Raw genomic sequence first — 21,760 nt, forward strand, 5'->3', positions numbered from 1 at the left:
GGCTCAGATATATATATTGATTTAAAGGCTATTTTCTCAGAATCTACTGAACAGATTTACACCAAACCTACAAAAGGCACTTCCTTGACCTAGGGACTACCTCTCTGCCAAATTTTGAGTAATTCTGTTCAGCCGTTCGGGCTGTAGCTCGTTCTAAAGGTCCTATGGAAAAATGCATGGGAAAAACGCGTTTTGGGACCCCCCTTTTATCTCAGCCCCCGCTTGACGGATCCCCCCGAGACTTTCAGGGTAGGAGCGGAGCGTAGCGCCCCACCTATTTTGAGAAATTCGCGAGGATTCGTCGACCGGCGCCAAAGTTATTCAAAATAGAATGTTGAGGTTTTCCTATGGAAACGTGGTCCTAACTATAACTACCTACTGGCGACCGCCAGTAGGTAATATATATATATATATATATATATATATATATATATATATATATATATATTCACTGAAAAAACCATAGGTTTCACACATGTTATAGTTAGCTGGACATTTTACTGATGAAAAACCAATGAAATTCCCCCGTTATAGTTACTGTAGGCAACTATAACTCACGCGACCGCAATCCTCTGCTGACGCTAATATTGTATTTAGACACTTATTTGCCCATGTCTTCTTCCATTAAATTTTAGCTATACATATATTACAAATATTTTTTTTCATAAAGACACATATGTCATCAGCAGAGGATTACGGTCGCGTGAGTTATAGTTGCCTACAGTAACTATAACGGGGGAATTTCATTGGTTTTTTATCAGTAAAATGTCCAGCTAACTATAACATGTGTGAAACCTATGGTTTTTTCAGTGAATTTGCAAGGTTTTTTAAATGCTAATTCCTAACTATAACGTGTGTGAAACCTATGGTTTTTTCAGTGAATTTGTACGGTTTTTAAAATGCTAAGTTACTTTACGCCATTTGTGGCGTGCGCGCCCACTTAACGCAGTTCGTACCGTGCGCGCACAGTGAGCACGCGTTGCGCTTCGCGCACCGCATGCCCACGTTACGCTAGATGGGCCATGAACGCACGATGCGCTTCGCGCACCGTGCGCACATGGAGGACATATGATGAGCATCGTTGTGACAGGTAAAATATATGTTTTGTTTTGCTGTAATAAGCCATGCACAAATGGTGCCCTTCGGGCACCGTTTGCACACGGTGTAGGGAGAATGTGGATATTTTTTTTTTTTTTATTATTTATTACCGTACGCGTACGGTAAGCGTAATCGGCGAAATTTTCGAAAAAATTAAAATTGCCTTTTTTCACTTGGGGGATCGTTGGTGACTCACTCGACATGGCTAGGTGCTTGGGAGCTGTCTAAACAGCCCCTTTACATGTTTTTGCACTTTGTTTTTTAACCCCCTATCAGCGTGTGAGAGAGAAAATGGTGGCCGCCGCTTCCTGGTTTCGACCGATTCGAATGTTTACTAAGATCTAACGGCCAATCAGAATCGCGCTCGCGCACGTCACCGTACGCGTACGGTAAGCGCACCGTAAGCGCACCGTAAGCTGGCTCAGATATATATATTGATTTAAAGGCTATTTTCTCAGAATCTACTGAACAGATTTACACCAAACCTACCAAAGGCACTTCCTTGACCTGAGGACTACCTCTCTGCAAAATTTCATTAAATTCTGTTCAGCCGTTCGGGCTGTAGCTCTGTCTAAAGGTCCTATGGAAAAATGCATGGGAAAAACGCATTTTGGGACCCCCCTTTTATCTCAGCCCCCGCTTGACGAATCCCCCCGAGACTTTCAGGGTAGGAGCGGAGCTCAACGCCCCACCTATTTTGAAAATTTCGCGAGGATTCGTCGACCGGCGCCAAAGTTATTCAAAATAGAATGTTGCGGATTTCCTATGGAAACAGGGTCCTAACTATAACTACCTACTGGCGACTGCCAGTAGGTAATATATACACATACATATATATATATATATGTATATGTATATATATATATATATATATATATATATATATATATATATATATATATATATATATATATATTCACTGAAAAAACCATAGGTTTCACACATGTTATAGTTAGCGGAAATTTTACTGATAAAAAAACAGTGAAATTCCCCCGTTATAGTTAGTGCAGGCAACTATAACTCACGCGACCGCAATCCTCTGCTGATGCTAATACTGTATTTAGACACTTATATGCCCATGTCTTCTTCCATACATTTTTAGCTATACATATATTACAAATATTTTTTTTTCATAAAGACACATATGTCATCAGCAGAAGATTGCGGTCGCGTGAGTTATAGTTGCCTGCACTAACTATAACGGGGGAATTTCACTGGTTTTTTATCAGTAAAATTTCCGCTAACTATAACATGTGTGAAACCTATGGTTTTTTCAGTGAATTTGCAAGGTTTTTTAAATGCTAATTCCTAACTATAACGTGTGTGAAACCTATGGTTTTTTCAGTGAATTTGTACGGTTTTTTAAATGCTAAGTTACTTTACGCCATTCGAGGCGTGCGCGCCCACTTAACGCAGTTCGTTCCGTGCACGGTTTTTATCAACTTTAATAAGCCCTGTACATTTGGTGGCCTTCGGCCACCAAAAGCACAGGGGGTGGGGTCAATGTGGATAGTGTTTTTTTTATTTCAATTTTATAATTTCATGTTGCCAAAATTTAGTTTTTTTTACCTATTAATAAGCCCTGTACATTTGGTGGCCTTCGGCCACCAAAAGCACAGGGGGTGGGGTAAGTGTGGATAGTGTTTTTTTTATTTTTATTTTTTTACTGTACGCTTACGGTAAGCGTACGGTAAGCGTACCCCGCGAAATTGCCGAAAAAAAAATAAAACCGTTTTTGCTCTTGGGGGATGTTTGTGGACTCCCTCAACAAGACTATGTGGGAGGGAGTTGTCAAAACAGCCCCGCAACATGTTTTTGGCCATCATGTTTGATAAACAACACTCAGTGCGAGAGACAAAATGGCGGCCGCCGCTTCCTGGTTTCGGCCGATTCGAATGTTTACTAAGATCTAAGAGCCAATCAGAATCGCGCTCGCGCACGCCACCGTACGCTTACCGTAAGCGTACGGTAAGCGTACCGTAAGCGGGCTCAGATATATATATTGATTTAAAGGCTATTTTCTCAGAATCTACTGAACAGATTTACACCAAACCTACAAAAGGCACTTCCTTGACCTAGGGACTACCTCTCTGCCAAATTTTGAGTAATTCTGTTCAGCCGTTCGGGCTGTAGCTCGTTCTAAAGGTCCTATGGAAAAATGCATGGGAAAAACGCGTTTTGGGACCCCCCTTTTATCTCAGCCCCCGCTTGACGGATCCCCCCGAGACTTTCAGGGTAGGAGCGGAGCGTAGCGCCCCACCTATTTTGAGAAATTCGCGAGGATTCGTCGACCGGCGCCAAAGTTATTCAAAATAGAATGTTGAGGTTTTCCTATGGAAACGTGGTCCTAACTATAACTACCTACTGGCGACCGCCAGTAGGTAATATATATATATTATCTACTGTCGGTCGCCAGTAGATAGTTATAGTTACAACCTAGTTTCCATAGGAAATCTCAAAATTCTAATTTGAATAACTTTGGCGCCGGTTGACGAATCCTCGCGCAAATTTCAAAACTAATGGGGCGCTCCGCTCAGCTCCTACCCTGAAAGTCTCGGGGTGATTCGTCAAGCGGGGGCCGAGAAAAAGGGGGGGTCCCAAAACGCGTTTTCCTCAAGCATTTTTACACAGGACCTTTAGACGAAGCTACAGCCCGAACGGCTGAACAGAATTACGTGAAATTTGGCAGAGAGGTAGCCATAAGGTCAAGGAAGTGCCTTTTGCAGGTCTGGTGTAAATCTGTTCAGTATTTCCGGAGAAAATAGCATTTAAAAGCATATCAATATCTATACGCGCGCACCGTGCGCGCACTGTGCGTGCACCCTGCCGTGCGCAAGCGCAATTCTGATTGGTTGTTAGATGTCGGTAAACATTCGAATCGGTCGAAACCAGGAAGCGTCGGCCGCCATTTTGTCTCTCGCAGTCTGAGGGGGTGAAAAAAAAAGGAGGAGAACGTGAAAAGGGGGCAGAGTGGACAGTTCCTGACCCCCTAGCCTTGGTCAGGGGGTCACAGAAGGACCCCCAAGGGCGAAAAAACCATTTAAAAAAAAAAAAATGGCGAGGTGCGCGCACCGCACGCGCAATGCATGCACTGCGAACCGCGGGTGCTCGGTGCGCGAAGCGCACCGAGCGCCCACAGCGCGCGCACGGTGAGCAAAGCGCACCGTGCGCGCAGGGTGCGCGCACCTCGCGATTAAAAAAAAAATAAAAAAAATTCACGGTGCGCACACGGTGAAAAACCTGAAAAAAAAAAATTAATACATAACTTAGCATTTAAAAAACCGTACTAATTCACTGAAAAAACCATAGGTTTCACACACGTTATAGTTACGAATTAGCATTTAAAAAACCTTGCAAATTTACTTAAAAAACCATAGGTTTCACACATGTTATAGTTAGCTGGACATTTCACTCATAAAAAACCTATGAAATTCCCCCGTTATAGTTACTGTAGGCAACTATAACTCACGCAACCGCAATCCTCTGCTGATGATGTCAGATATTACATCACTGATGACATATGTGTCTTTATGAAAAATAAATATTTGTAATATATGTATAGCTAAAGATTAATGGAAGAATACATGGCTAAATAAGTGTCTAAATACAGTGATGTAATATCTGACATCATCAGCAGAGGATTGCGGTTGCGTGAGTTATAGTTGCCTACAGTTACTATAACGGGTGAATTTCATATGTTTTTTACGAGTGAAATTGCCAGCTAACTATAACATGTGTGAAACCTATGGTTTTTTAAAAGATATACACATATATATATATATATATATATATATATATATATATATATATATATATATATATATATATATATATATATATATATTTATATATATATATATATTATCTACTGGCGGTCGCCAGTAGATAGTTATAGTTAGTACCGTGTTTCCATAGGAAATCTCAAAATTCTATTTTGAATAACTTTGGCGCCGGTTGACGAATCCTCGCGAAATTTTCCAAACTAATGGGGCGCTTCGTTCAGCTCCTACCCTGAAAGTCTCGGGGTGATTCGTCAAGCGGGGGCCGAGAAAAAAGGGGGGTCCCAAAACGCGTTTTCCCCATGCATTTTTCCATAGGACCTTTAGTCGCAGCTACAGCCCGAACGGCTGAACAGAATTACTTGAAATTTGGCAGAGAGGTAGCCATAAGGTCAAGGAAGTGCCTTTTGCAGGTCTGGTGTAAATCTGTTCAGTATTTCCGGAGAAAATAGCATTTAAATGCATATATATATCTATATGCGCGCAGGGTGCGCGCACCGTACGAGCACCGTGCGAGCACCCTAACGTGCGCGAGCGTAATTCTGATTGGTGGTTACATGTTAGTCAACGTTCGAATCGGTCGAAATCAGGAAGTGTCGGCCGCCATTTTGTTTGTTTTCAGTGCGAGAGTGAAAAAGGAAGGTGGCGAACGTGAAAAGGGGGCAGGGTAGAGAGTTCCTGACCCCCTAGCCTTTGTCAGGGGGTCCCTGAAGGACCCCGAAGGCAAAAAAAAAAAATTCTTTTTTTTTAAAAATCGCGGGGGTGCGCGCACAGTGCGCGCACCCTGAAAAACACAAAAAAAAAAATTTGCAGGGTGAAAACCAAAAAAAAAAAAAATAATGATTTTTAATACGTAGTTTATTGTAAAATAAATATATAAAAAAAATAATACATAAATAAATTAGCATTTAAAAAACCGTACAAATTCACTGAATAAACCATAGGTTTCACACACGTTATAGTTAGGAATTAGCATTTAAAAAACCTTGCAAATTCACTTAAAAAACCATAGGTTTCACACATGTTATAGTTAGCTGGACATTTCACTCATAAAAAACCAATGAAATTCCCCCGTTATAGTTACTGCAGGCAACTATAACTCACGCGACCGCAATCCTCTGCTTATGACGTCAGATATTACATCACTGTATTTAGACACTTATTTACCCATGTCTTCTTCCATTAATCTTTAGCTATACATATCTTACAAATATTTATTTTTCAGAAAGACACATATGTCATCAGTGATGTAATATCTGACGTCATAAGCAGAGGATTGCGGTCGCGTGAGTTATAGTTGCCTGCAGTAACTATAACGGGGGAATTTCATTGGTTTTTTATGAGTGAAATGTCCAGCTAACTATAACATGTGTGAAACCTATGGTTTTTTAAGTGAATATATATATATATATATATATATATATATATATATATATATATATATATATATATATATGCATGCAAAACAACTCCCAGCACTTCCTCTCGGCAAACTAAAGGAAACGAACCACCAGGACAAATCAATGGCAGTATTGTCTTCTTTATTGTTTATTCCTCATCTCCATGACGCGTTTCGGGCATCCAGTGCCCTTGATCACAATATATATATATATTGCCTACTGGCCGTCGCCAGTAGGTAGTTAGAGTTAGGACCTATTTTCCATAGGAAATTTGAAACATTTTATTCCCAATAACCTTGGCGTCAATTGACGAATCTTCGCGAAATTTTCAAAACTTTTGAACCGCTCAGGTCCGCTCCTATCTTGAAATTTTCGGGGCGATTCGTCAAGCAGGGGCCGAGAAAAAAGAGGGGTCCCAAAATGTGTTTTCCCCATGCAATTTCCCTTAGGAAACTTTAGACACGGCTACAACCCGAACTGCGGAATTACATCAAATTTGGCAAACAGGTAGATCTTGGATCAGAAAGAACCCTTTTTGTTAAATGATGTAAATCAGTTCAGTAGTTCCTGAGAAATTCAAAATGAAAAAAGTTTCGATATCTATGGCCGCGCAGGATCCACGCACCCTCCCGATCACGAGATTTATGCTAATTAGCTGTCAACACTCCAAACCAGGAAGTGTTGGCAGCCATCTTGTGCCTCGGTAAAACCGAGGCACAAGAAATAAGTGAAACAAGTGCACAAAACACAAAAAGGGGGCAGGGTAGAAACACCCTGAACCCCTAGGCCTGCTTAGGGGGTCCCACAAGGAACCCCAGGGCCAAAACATATATATAAAAAAAAAAATTAAATCGGCAAAATGCGCGACGGATCAACGGATCCGGCCACGGAAAAAAAAATGAAGCGCGGCCTCCCGCGCTTCATTGCTATTTAGCCCCCGGGTTGGCCAAGTCCCAGGGGCAATATGTTAATTGTAATGGGGGCCCTGAGGGGCCCCCAGCCCCGGGGACTGCCATCCCTGGGGCTGCCCCACACAATCAACTGACATCTCACAATTAAGAATTGATTTTTATAAATACATTAGAAAAATCAAATTGGCAAAAATCTTTCATGAAAATTTGGACACTTGGAACATAAAAGAGACAGAGACGGATAAAACAGTGTCCACTCTAGCGGCAAAGGACTCAGAAAGCTACGTAACCTTATTGAACTTAAACGTGGAAAATGACGATGAGACCATCTCATTACAGGAAGCTTGTACCCAGTTAGGCGCCGGATTAAGCAAGAAGAAACAAAAATCTAAATATTATGCCCAATTAACTCCAGGAAACAAAGTGGATCTTTTTCAGGAAGCAGTTGTACAGGATCTACACAAAATGAAAACCTCGAAATACAGGGATAATTTATCAACAACAGAAAGAGAAGCGCTTAAATGCCTAGCGCAGGACAACCAAATCGAAATATAAATTGCTGACAAAGGCGGTAACATAGTCATCTGGGATCGCAATGCCTATGCAACGGAAGCGCATCGTCAACTAAAAGACATAGAATACTATGAGAAACTTAAGCGGAATCCAACAGCTGAAATAAAAAGATGTCTAGATCAAAAGCTTTTGTCTTGGGCTAGAAAAAAGTTACTGGATGAAGCTGAAGTCAAATATTTAACTGTTCAATTTCCCATAATTGCAACTATCTATTTCCTTCCCAAACTTCACAAGGACTCTAAAAGACCACTAGGAAGACCAATTTTATCAACAAAGGGAACCTTGTTGGAACCTTTAGCCAATTATATTGACTTTTTCCTAGCTCCCTTCGTATGCAATTTAAATTCTTACATCAAGGACACAACAAATCTTCTGACCAACCTGCAAAATGCCCATTGGCAAGATAGCTACCATCTCATCACTATGGATGTCATAGCCCTTTATTCGAACATTGAAAATGCAATGGGCTTAAAGGCATGTGAATTCTTTTTAAAAGAAAGAAACATTCACTATAATGATCACAATATCATGTTATTGGAAATGATTTCAATTTGCCTTACGCAAAATATTTTTGTCTTTGGGGAGGAAATCTATCGCCAGAACATGGGTACGGCGATGGGTTTTTCCTTCAGCCCTAGCTATGCCTGCCTAGTGATGGGTTGGTGGGAGAAAGATGTAGCCTGGCACCCACAAAATGATAAATATGTCAATAAAATCGTCATGTGGAATCGTTTTATAGACGATTTATTGATAATTTGGGATGGAAGTAAAGCGGAATTTGTTGAATATTTTCAGATCTTGAACTCAAGCACGGCCAAATTGAAATTCACTTTTGAGATAAATAAGGAGAGAGTGTCCTTTTTAGATACTGACATCTATATAAAAAATGGCCAAATTCAAACTACTGTTGACCGCAAATCCACAGCAACCAATGCTACATTGGAAGCAACCAGCTTCCATCAACCGTCACTCATTGCCAGCATACCCTACGGGGAATTCTTGAGGCTTCGCAGGATATGCACGGAATACGAAGAATGGAAAAATCAGAGCCGTTTAACAGCAAAGAGATTTGAGTTGAGAAAGTACGACAAAACACTGATCAAAAGATGTTGGAAACGAGCAGATGAGAAACCAAGAGAAGAATGTTTGAAATCAAAGCAAGAGATTAAATTGGGCAAGGAACCCATCAGAATGATCACAGATTTTTCAAATGACGCTAAACAAATCAGCATGATACTAAGAAAAAATTGGAAAATTTTGCAAATGGATGAAACAGTGAAAAAACTTGTTGGTAATCACCCAATGATTACGTATCGCAGAGCTCGTAACCTCAAAGATCGACTAGTCAACAGTCACTTTAAAGGAAAAAAGGATATACATTGGCTAAAAACGACAGGTTTCATAAAATGTCAGAAATGTAAAGTGTGTGAGATTGCTAAACCTACAAAAGATTTCTGTTTAGCAAATGGCTCTAAATGGCAAATAAAACAGCTAATATCGTGCAAAAGTGAATTCACAATTTACATCATCGAATGCCCATGCAAAATGAAATACGTGGGCAGCACTACTTGTGAACTGAAAAAACGTATTTTGGAACACACACGAGCAGTAACAAATAAAGACACATCTAATGCTGTGGCTAAACATATGGATCAATCACACACTAACAATTGGAAACTCCTGAAATTTTATGGAATTGAATCTATACCATTGTCCATCAGAGGTGGCAATAGAGAGAAAATCTTACGACAAAAGGAATCTCGCTACATCATCAAACTTAGAACATTAACACCTTATGGGCTCAACCAAAGTGAGGAATTATACAGCCACCTCTGAAGTCAATGGACTTTCATTGATTTAAACTTTCAATCTTTTGTAATCTTCTAGGGTTCTTTTGAAATTTTTAATGCTTAGAACATGGATGATAAAAAAAATTTTGATTTGTCAATTGGTTAATTTCAGACATGCCCATGGTTACCTTTATTGCTGACCCGCTTGAATAATATGGGTGCCACTTTGTCAATCTATTAGGAGACATAAGTAGGATTGAAATACATGAATGTCACACCCCACTGGAGGGGTTCTAAACGTTAAAAACCAAATTGGCATCACATCAATTGCGTACTAATGTTAATTGAAATATATTTATTGTGGCACTAAGGTTTGCAGAACATTGATTTACACAGATTATATTGGATTAGGATTTCCATTTACATTGTTAATGATTTCAACCATGCTGAAAATGGCAAAAGCTGATGTTGATTTGACTTCGGGAACTACAACTCCCATAATGCACTTAGAATCACATGACAGGAAGTGCTCTTGTGTTTTTTTGAAAAAAACTATGAAATGTGGGTGCAAACCTAGCCACAGTATCGTGAGCAAGGTCTTGAGGCAAGACCGAAACGCGTCGCTTTGTTTTGGATTTGTTGGAAACTTTATATGGGCTGAAATAAAAGAACAGAACCTATCTTTTGCGGAGTGCGACCCTATTTTCTCTTGTACAAGAGAGTTGGATATATATATATATATATATATATATATATATATATATATATATATATTATCTACTGTCAGTCGCCAGTAGATAGTTATAGTTACAACCTAGTTTCCATAGGAAATCTCAAAATTCTATTTTGAATAACTTTGGCGCCGGTTGACGAATCCTCGCGCAATTTTCAAAACTAATGGGGCGCTCCGCTCAGCTCCTACCCTGAAAGTCTCGGGGTGATTCGTCAAGCGGGGGCCGAGAAAAAGGGGGAGTCCCAAAACGCGTTTTCCCCATGCATTTTTACATAGGACCTTTAGACGAAGCTACAGCCCGAACAGCTGAACAGAATTACGTGAAATTTGGCAGAGAGGTAGCCATAAGGTCAAGGAAGTGCCTTTTGCAGGTCTGGTGTAAATCTGTTCAGTATTTCCGGAGAAAATAGCATTTAAAAGCATATCAATATCTATACGAGCGCACCGTGCGCGCACTGTGCGTGCACCCTGCCGTGCGCGAACGCAATTCTGATTGGTTGTTAGATGTCGGTAAACATTCGAATCGGTCGAAACCAGGAAGTGTCGGCCGCAATTTTGTCTCTCGCAGTCTGAGGGGGTGAAAAAAAAAGGAGGAGAACGTGAAAAGGGGGCAGAGTGGACAGTTCCTGACCCCCTAGCCTTGGTCAGGGGGTCACAGAAGGACCCCCAAGGGCGAAAAAACCATTTTTTGAAGAAAAAAAATGGCGAGGTGCGCGCACCGCACGCGCACGGCATGCACTGCGAACCGCGGGTGCTCGGTGCGCGAAGCGCACCGAGCGCCCACAGCGCGCGCACGGTGAGCAAAGCGCACCGTGCGCGCAGGGTGCGCGCACCTCGCGATTAAAAAAAAATAAAAAAAATTCACGGTGCACGCACGGTGAAAAACCTGAAAAAAAAAAATTAATACATAACTTAGCATTTAAAAAACCGTACAAATTCACTGAAAAAACCATAGGTTTCACACACGTTATAGTTACGAATTAGCATTTAAAAAACCTTGCAAATTCACTTAAAAAACCATAGGTTTCACACATGTTATAGTTAGCTGGACATTTCACTCATAAAAAACCTATGAAATTCCCCCGTTATAGTTACTGTAGGCAACTATAACTCACGCAACCGCAATCCTCTGCTGATGACGTCAGATATTACATCACTGATGACATATGTGTCTTTATGAAAAATAAATATTTGTAATATATGTATAGCTAAAGATTAATGGAAGAAGACATGGGTAAATAAGTGTCTAAATACAGTGATGCAATATCTGACATCATCAGCAGAGGATTGCGGTTGCGTGAGTTATAGTTGCCTACAGTAACTATAACGGGTGAATTTCATATGTTTTTTACGAGAGAAATGTCCAGCTAACTATAACATGTGTGAAACCTATGGTTTTTTAAAAGATATACACATATATATATATATATATATATATATATATATATATATATATATATATATATATATATATATATATATATATATATATATATATCCACTCGAAATCAGCTCCGTTTGTATGGACCCCTGGCGCCTCTTTTTTCGGTGCAGTTCCACGGCAGAGCCAAAGCCGTCAATAATTCATCAACCAAATTCCTTTGCAGGAGAGTCGGAACGCACTCACAGATCCTGTATTTGTATTCCAAAATTTCTTTTATTTAAGCCATAAAACCCAAAGTAGATCGGAAAGAACCAACGCGTTTCGCTATCAACCGATAGCTTGTTCACGGTCAGTTTCCCTTTAAAAAAACAACCAATAAAAACACAGTGATGCCAAGACATGTGACCGCTGATGTCACTAGATTATTGCCCCTCGGGGTTCTGGTTATTGTAGTCTACAATATTAGTACAACCATTCAAATTGAAACAATAACAGTGATTTAGGTAATTACAGTTTCAGTGGTTGAAAAAACACGAAAGGGGTATATAAAGACACTTCGCTCTTTAAACAAAAATTGCCCATCTGTGTAAAAGGATTTTTTTCTCTTTTCACTTGTGCTTGTTGGTACCATCTATTACTAGATTGTGTTCAGACAGGCCTGTAGTTTCGGTTTCAACGGCACGATGACACATACAATGTATGTATGGCAATAAATTGGAATTTGATGTTTATGAATTAATGCCCCCCGGCATTAAATTCCAATTTATTGCCATACATACATTGTATGTGTCATCGTGCCGTTGAAACCGAAACTACAGGCCTGTCTGAACACAATCTAGTAATAGATGGTACCAACAAGCACAAGTGAAAAGAGAAAAAAATCCTTTTACACAGATGGGCAATTTTTGTTTAAAGAGCGAAGTGTCTTTATATACCCCTTTCGTGTTTTTTCAACCACTGAAACTGTAATTACCTAAATCACTGTTATTGTTTCAATTTGAATGGTTGTACTAATATTGTAGACTACAATAACCAGAACCCCGAGGGGCAATAATCTAGTGACATCAGCGGTCACATGTCTTGGCATCACTGTGTTTTTATTGGTTGTTTTTTTAAAGGGAAACTGACCGTGAACAAGCTATCGGTTGATAGCGAAACGCGTTGGTTCTTTCCGATCTACTTTGGGTTTTATGGCTTAAATAAAATAAATTTTGGAATACAAATACAGGATCTGTGAGTGCGTTCCGACTCTCCTGCAAAGGAATTTGGTTGATATATATATATATATATATATATATATGCATGCAAAACAACTCCCAGCACTTCCTCTCGGCAAACTAAAGGAAACGAACCACCAGGACAAATCAATGGCAGTATTGTCTTCTTTATTGTTTATTCCTCATCTCCATGACGCGTTTCGGGCATCCAGTGCCCTTGATCACAATATATATATATATTGCCTACTGGCCGTCGCCAGTAGGTAGTTAGAGTTAGGACCTATTTTCCATAGGAAATTTGAAACATTTTATTCCCAATAACCTTGGCGTCAATTGACGAATCTTCGCAAAATTTTCAAAACTTATGACCCGCTCAGGTCCGCTCCTATCTTGAAAGTTTCGGGGCGATTCGTCAAGCAGGGGCCGAGAAAAAAGAGGGGTCCCAAAATGTGTTTTCCCATGCAATTTTCCTTAGGAATCTTTAGACACGGCTACAACCCGAACTGCGGAATTACATCAAATTTGGCAAAAAGGTAGATCTTGGATCAGAAAGAACCCTTTTTGTTAAATGATGTAAATCAGTTCAGTAGTTCCTGAGAAATTCAAAATGAAAAAAGTTTCGATATCTATGGCCGCGCAGGATCCACGCACCCTCCCGATCACGAGATTTATGCTAATTAGCTGTCAACACTCCAAACCAGGAAGTGTTGGCAGCCATCTTGTGCCTCGGTATAACCGAGGCACAAGAAATAAGTGAAACAAGTGCACAAAACACAAAAAGGGGGCAGGGTAGAAACACCCTGAACCCCTAGGCCTGCTTAGGGGGTCCCACAAGAAACCCCAGGGCCAAAACATATATATAAAAAAAAAAATTAAATCGTCAAAATGCGCGACGGATCAACGGATCCGGCCACGGAAAAAAAATGAAGCGCGGCCTCCCGCGCTTCATTGCTATTTAGCCCCCGGGTTGGCCAAGTCCCAGAGGCAATATGTTAATTGTAATGGGGGCCCTGAGGGGCCCCCAGCCCCGGGGACTGCCATCCCTGGGGCTTTTCTGAAATATGTATGGGGGCTCACTGCCCCCCCAGCCCCAGGGACCGCCACCCCCCCGGGGCTTCAAAAATACATGTGTGGGGGGACTCAAAGGCCCCTCCAAGCCCCAGGGACCACCACCCACGGGGCTTTAAGAATTTATTTGCGGGGGCTCACAGCCCTCCCGCAGCCCCGGGGACCACCATCCCCTGGGGCTTGGGTTGCATTTTTTTAAAAACAAAAAACCTGTGGGGTGGCTCCAACCCCCCACACGCCCCTGGGCACGTCACCTCTAAATATTAAAATAGGGGGGTGATGGACCCCCCTGCCCCGGGGATCACCACCTCCCTGGGGCTTTAGGAATGTTGGGAGGGGGCCACGTGGCCCCCCTCCTGGAGCCCTGTCATGGCTCCTGCAGTATCCCGGGGTGCCCACCCCCGGGACACTGCTGTTTGCTATGGGAGGGCGGGCTCCCGCCCTGCAATAGCAAACTGCTTCGGTTTTGGAAGAGAGAGCAGGAAACCTGCTCTCTCTTCCAAAAATCAAAGCTTATTGCTTTTCCACACGGGGAGCTGCATCTTAGCAGCTCCCCATGTGGAAAAGCAATGCCGGCTCCCGCGGGATGCGGGGAGCCGGCGGGACCGTGGGGGGATTGGGGACACCCCCATGGTCCCCAACGGAGAGGGCCAGCCCCGGGGGATGTGGTCCCTGGGGCTATTAGTGGCCCGGGAAGGGGGCCAAGCGGTCCCCTCCGCAATTATGAAATAAAATAAAAAAATAAAAATAAAGGAAAGGCCGGCCCTGGCCAGAGGAGGGGGGCCACGCAGCCCCCCTCCAATTAATATTAAAAATGTTTAAAAATGGCCATGCCCCGGGGGATGTAGTCACCGGGGCCAATTATGGCCTTGGGAGGGGAGCCAAGCGGCCCCCTTCCAAATTTTTTAAAATAAAAAATAAAAAAGGTGTCAGGCCCTGGGGGATGGGGTCCCCAGGGCCAATAAATTAGAAAAAGAAGGGGGACCACATAGCCCTCCTTCTTAAAAAAATAAAATAAATAAAAGACCGGCCTCGCGCCAGAGGCCACGCCCCCTCCTTGCAGCACTCTGCAAACGCACCCCCTGACCAGTTGTAAGTTGGGGAATTAATTCCTCTTCAATACTGAGGGTCCCTGAGGGCCAACTAGCCCAACAGGTATCTCCAGTATGTGCCAGGGAGCTGCGTTGCAGATAGGTGTTCTGAGGCCACGCCCCTTTGTACACCTCTCCGCAACGCAGCTCTGTGGCGCTTAATGGAGGTACCTGGTGGGCTAGTTGCACCCCAGGGACCCTCAGGATTCAAGGGGAGTTAATCCCCCAACATAAAACGCGGGCCCCGGGCACGTTTGCACAGTGGTGAAGGTAGCGGGGGAGGCTTCAGGTGACATGTGTGCAAACACGCCCTGTGGCGGTTTTAAGTTGGGGAATTAATTCCTCTTCAATACTGAGGGTCCCTGGGGGCCAACTAGTCCAACATGTACCTCCAGTAAGCGCCACGGAGCTGTGTTGCAGAGTCTTGTAAAAAGGGGCGTGGCCTCTGAACACCTCTCTGCAAAGCAGCTCTCTGGTGCATACTGGAGGTACCTGGTGGGCTAGTTAGCCCCAGGGACCCTCAGGATTGAAGAGGAATTAATTTCCCAACTTAAAACGCGCCACAGGGCGTTTTTGCAGACTTGTGACCTCAGGCCCCACCCCTTCCTTCACCATCATGCTAACGCACCTCGTGGCGAGTTGCAAGTTGGGGAATTAATTTCCCTTCAATACTGAGGGTCCCTGAGGGCCAGGTACCTACAGTATGCGCTAGGGAGCTGCGCTGCACACAGGTGTTCAGAAGCCACGCCCCTTTTTACACCTCTGTGCAACGCAGCTCTGTGGCGCTTACTGGAGGTACCTGGTGGGCTACTTTGACTCTAGGGACCCTCGGTATTCAAGGGGACTTAATCTCCCAACTTAAAATGGCCACAGGGCTTGTTTCCACAGTGGTGAATGGAGGGGACGGGACCTGAGGTGACGTGTGTAAATACGCCCTGTGGTGCATTGTAAGTTGGGGAAATAACTCCCCTTCAATCCTGATGGCCCCTGGGGGCCAACTGCCCCACCAGGTGCTTCCAGTAAGCACTACTGCACCGCGTTGCAGAGAGGTGGTCCAGGCCGTGCCCCTTTTTACACCTCTCTGCAACGCAGCTCTGTGGTGCTACCTGGAGATGCCTGGTGGGCTAGTTGGACGCAAGGGACACTCAGGATTCAAGGGGACTTGATCACCCAAATTAACACTGCTACAGGGTGTGTTTGCACACATGTCACCTCAGGCCCACCCATCCCTTCACCAGTGTGCAAACGCGCCCTGTGGCGCATTTTAAGAGGTAATGTATTAATCCCCCTGCTCTATTATGTACTAGGGGCTTACAGAGGAGGCCATGGTAATCACAGGGGTACCCCGACGCATAGTGTTGCTTATTTTATTTAGGTGTTTTAACTGTATTCTAAGTGTCTTTTAGCATAGCACTGGCTCTAGGACTGGTTTGTCAGAGTCAGTTACCACCAGTACCCATCTGAAAAGGTTGAGGGTACAGGATAATTTTGCAACAAGGCCTCTTTCTGCTCCTCTGTTTGTTCTTTCTGCACGTCTTCCTTCTTCCTGCACTTTTCTACATCTTTGAGGACTAATGTTGCTTTTTTCTGCATTTCTTTTGCTTCTTTCTGTGTGTTTTTTCTTCTTTCTTCACATGTCGTACCTCTGTAGTAGGCCTGGGCGGTAAATTCCGTTCCGCTCGCGGAATTTCGGTAATTTCGCGTTCCGCGGAGAACGCGAAATTGCCCAAAATTCTGCTTTCCGCAACTTCGCGAAATTTTTTCTTGTTCGCGTTCTCAAAATGCGTGTTCGCGACATATTTCTCCCCGAGCACGCAAACAGCAACTGTGAACAGGAAAAAAGGTTCGCGAACAAGCAATTCCGCGCGTTCGCGGAATTTCTGCATGTTCGCGGAGATTTTTTACCGTTTCGCGGAGATTTGCGTAACGCTATTACGCAAATTCCGCCCACCCCTACTCTGTAGGCATTGGTAGAAACTAGCATTTAAAAAACCTTAGAAATTCACTGAAAAAACATAGGTTTCAGGCACTTATAGTTACAAATTAGCATTTAAAAAACCTTTGGAATTCACAGAAAAAAACATAGGTTTCAGGCACGTTATAGTTAGGAATTAGCATTTAAAAAATCTTAGAAATTCACTGAAAAACCATAGGTTTCAGGGGCGTTATAGTTAGTTGGCCATTTCACTCGTACAAAACCAGAGAAATTCCCCCGTTATAGTTAGTTCAGCTAACTATAACTTGCGCGCCCGCAATGCACTGCTGATGACGTCACATATTACATCACTCATGACATGGTCAGTGACATCACTCATGACATCACCGATGACATCCCAAATGACATCACTGATGACATCATTGATGATATCATCCTTGTGATAGAGTGACAGACCTCCTCTCACCCTAATATAACATTTGATACACACTCTCAAAAATAGAAACTAACATTTTCAAAACAATGGACATACCAATACCACTTATAACACAACTATTTAGTAATTCCAAGATCTACACACACATCCACTCATTCACCAACAGTCCTATACAGTCACTCATACATGTACTCACTCATCATATGTACTCATACACCTATACATCCTGATACACACTGACACTCATCCATAGAGTTACTCACACACATAGTCACACATGCAAACAAAGTATCAAACATCCATTAAATTGCATATACAGTTATACACACACCACCACACTTACTGCTACAGAAACTTACACATACTTCCTCTCTTAAGCCATCACTTATAGAAACACAGACTCATTTATATAGGAACTCTTCCAATCTCTCACTCACACATATACTCACTTATATACACCAATACTCACATATACTAGTTTAAAACATATGTAGTTACTCATAAATATACTATTGAGACAGTCATTCACTCACTAACACACCCATACACATACTCATCCACCCCCATACAGTCCTGCACACATGCTGTCTTCAACACATAAAAACAGTGAGTCACTCATTCATGTATCTATACATCGAACCCTCTATTAGACAACTGCTTCATAATATGTTTATCTTACCGGTTCTTTTTAATGGCATCTCTTTAAAAGTCACTGCTTATGCAGACGATATTGCTGTTTTTTCCATAAGGCCAGTAGAAGCTATTACAGCAATAACTCAAGAGGCGCAACGGTTCGGGTCTTTCTCCGGATATAAACTTAATTTGAACAAGACCCAGTCAATTCTTAATTTTACACCAATAGCAGCCCCACCTTCGTTAGGTATCAAAACTTCGGCTATGTATTTGGGTGTATGTATCAGCTCTTGTACTGATGATATTTTTGATCTAAACTATACACCACTTTTGAAAAAGGTTGCCACTGACCTTCGTAGGTGGCACAGGCTTCCGCTGACTATTATTGGGAGGTGTAATATAGTTAAGATGAATATACTACCCAAATTTCTTTATTTTTTCCGTACCATTCCTTTAAGAATCCCGGTGACTTTCTTTAAGCGCTTGGATAGTATTATTGGAAGTTTTATCTGGAGTTATCGGAGAGCGAGAAGAGCGCTTAGATATATTAAGTTATCTTTTGAGCAAGGTGGTTTTAAACTGCCTGATTTCAGAACCTACTTTTGGGCTGCTTTTATTAGTCGGATTCAGTGCTTACTTAAGGGACTTGCTGTGGTTAAACCCTGGTTTGCGTATCAGCTTGCATGCGGCCTAAACCCGGGATTTTTATTACATCATATGCTAGATCCAAACTACTACAAGAGAGTTCGATTTAAGATTATTCGGCATATTTTTCATATTTGGCAGGACATTTGCAAAAAATGTAATATTCCTGAATGGCATGAGTTTTTTTGCCTTTGGGACAATCCGAGGCTCCCTGGTATCTTTTCTGACTCAGTTGTGCGAAATTGGCAACAACGGGTTATTGCACTGTTGGGGCACCTTTACGATGAACACGGCTTTAAGTCTTTTCAATCATTGTCAGAGGAATATGGGGTTACTCATAATTCATTTTTTAAATACCTACAAATTAGGAACTTCTTTATGCAGGGGGAATGCTTGTTGGTTCTCTCCCCTACAACAGAGGTTCTTAGGGTAATTTTTAAAAATGGGGGTCGAGGTCTTATAGGAAAAGTTCATCGTTGCTTTATAGATGTATCAGACGATGATGTTATACAGGTTACAGATAAGTTGAATAATATGTTTGATATTGAGGTGACCCCTGATGAGGTTTCAGAACCATTGGTTAGAATTAGTTCCTCAGTCACTTCAATTAATTTAAAATTACAACAACATCGTATTTTGTTCATGTTGTATTATACTCCAAAAGTTATTTCTAAATGGGCCGTGTCGCATAATTCTATTAAGTCTTACTGCCCCAAGTGTAATGAATTTGCTGTGGACTTACGTCACATGTTCGTTATTTGCCCTAAGCTTGCTGATTTCTGGCATAAGGTTGCTCAGGAGCTGAGTAGGTTAATAGGTAAAACTACAGTGCTGTCAGAGAAAGAAATTTTGTTAGGGACAGTACCTGATACAGGTAATGTCTCAAACTCTTTAGTATTAATTTTTATTGTATGTGCTCGTTTGAACATTGCCAGGGTCTGGATAAAAAAATCGTGTCCTACTATTGCGGAATTTTGGCTGTTATTGAGGGGGGTATATGAAATGGAACTGGCACTTGCTAAAGCTAGGGGATTGCGATCGATGGCTAAATAATAGGCTTTGGTCCAGCCTCCAATGGGGTTAACAGTGTTTACTTAATTTTTGGGATTATTTGTTATGTTATTTGTCTCTGTGTTTAGTGTTTATTTCCATCTGTATTTATTGCAATTTTTTTTGTATCATTTGGGATGACGATATTACATGTGTACTATATATCTGTGATTTGTGACCAATAAAATTAAAAAAAAAAAAAATCATGTATCTATGCACTAAGTAATACCTCCCACCGAACCATACAGACCCTCAGACACTCATACCGATACTGAAAAAACCAACTAATAACCTATATAGACACTCATGTAGCTACTCACCAACCCATGCAGCCACTTATGACCAAAGTGAGAGACTGATACAGATATTTATATATTTAAACATTACTCACTAGCCCATGTATTCACTAAGATACACTTAATCAGTCAGTTATACAATCAATTTTTCAAAAACAAATCATCCATTTAGTCACTTATATACCCATTTATTCTTCCATCGACCTTGAGATATACATATATAAAACATATTTAATTTTCAGAAAAACACACATTCACTGGATGAGGTAATCAGTGATGTCATCAGTGATGTCATTTGAGATGTCATCAGTGATGTCATGAGTGACGTCACTGACCATGTCATGAGTAATGTAATATGTGACGTCATCAGCAGTGCAATGCGGTCGCGCTAGTTATAGCTAGCTGAACTAACTATTACGGGGGAATTTCTCTGGTTTTGTACAAGTGAAATGTCCAACTAACTATAACACCCCTGAAACCTATGGTTTTTACAGTGAAAATATATATATATATATATATATATTTTTTTTTTTAAACCAATTGCCCTTGCGCAGCGGGAAGGCACTCGACAGCGTTCTCTGTATTATGCGCTTGCTTTCTTGCACCGCTGAGTATTCAGATTGCCCAACGCGTTTCAAGGTAAGGACCTCTTCTTCTGGGGCGGCAAAGAGGAAACTGCAACTCGCTTTCTTGATGTTCACTGCCATTTTTATTTGGTTAATACAACCGCCCCTTAGTGGGCGTATGCTAAGTGCAAATCATTAAATGCATACTGGGACATTGAGTCCCGAAGGCGAGACATTGTGTCCTTGAAGTAAGTGCAGGTTGCCTTTTTGCAATTAATTAGTATTATTCCTTAGTAGGTAGCGGTTAAGTCGAGCAGGCTAATTAGCATATGAATGCTGTGCTGATCCAGCGATGAAAGTTCAAAGCGGCAGCCTCTACCAAATGGTTGAGTGGTTTTCTCCCACCTGGTGATGGTGCACCTCCCCACGGACGGACGCCGTGTAGTAATTTTTAAACCAATTGCCCTTGCGCAGCGGGAAGGCACTCAACAGCGTTCTCTGTATCATGCGCCTGCTTCCTTGCACCGCTGAGTATTCAGATTGCCCAAAGCGTTTCAAGGTAAGGACCTCTTCATCTGGGGCGGCAAAGAGGAAACTGCAACTCGCTTTCTTGATGTTCACTGCCATTTTTATTTGGTTAATACAACCGCCCCTTAGTGGGCGTATGCTAAGTGCAAATCATTAAATGCATACTGGGACATTGAGTCCCGAAGGCGAGACATTGTGTCCTTGTGTCCTTGAAGTAAGTGCAGGTTGCCTTTTTGCAAATAATTAGTATTATTCCTTAGTAGGTAGCGGTTAAGTCGAGCAGGCTAATTAGCATATGAATGCTGTGCTGATCCAGCGATGAAAGTTCAAAGCGGCAGCCTCTACCAAATGGTTGAGTGGTTTTCTCCCACCTGGTGATGGTGCACCTCCCCACGGACGGACGCCGTGTAGTAATTTTTAAACCAATTGCCCTTGCGCAGCGGGAAGGCACTCAACAGCGTTCTCTGTATCATGCGCCTGCTTCCTTGCACCGCTGAGTATTCAGATTGCCCAAAGCGTTTCAAGGTAAGGACCTCTTCATCTGGGGCGGCAAAGAGGAAACTGCAACTCGCTTTCTTGATGTTCACTGCCATTTTTATTTGGTTAATACAACCGCCCCTTAGTGG

This window comes from Triturus cristatus, chromosome 6 (genome assembly GCF_964204655.1).
Source record: "Triturus cristatus chromosome 6, aTriCri1.1, whole genome shotgun sequence".
Lineage (NCBI taxonomy): Eukaryota > Metazoa > Chordata > Amphibia > Caudata > Salamandridae > Triturus > Triturus cristatus.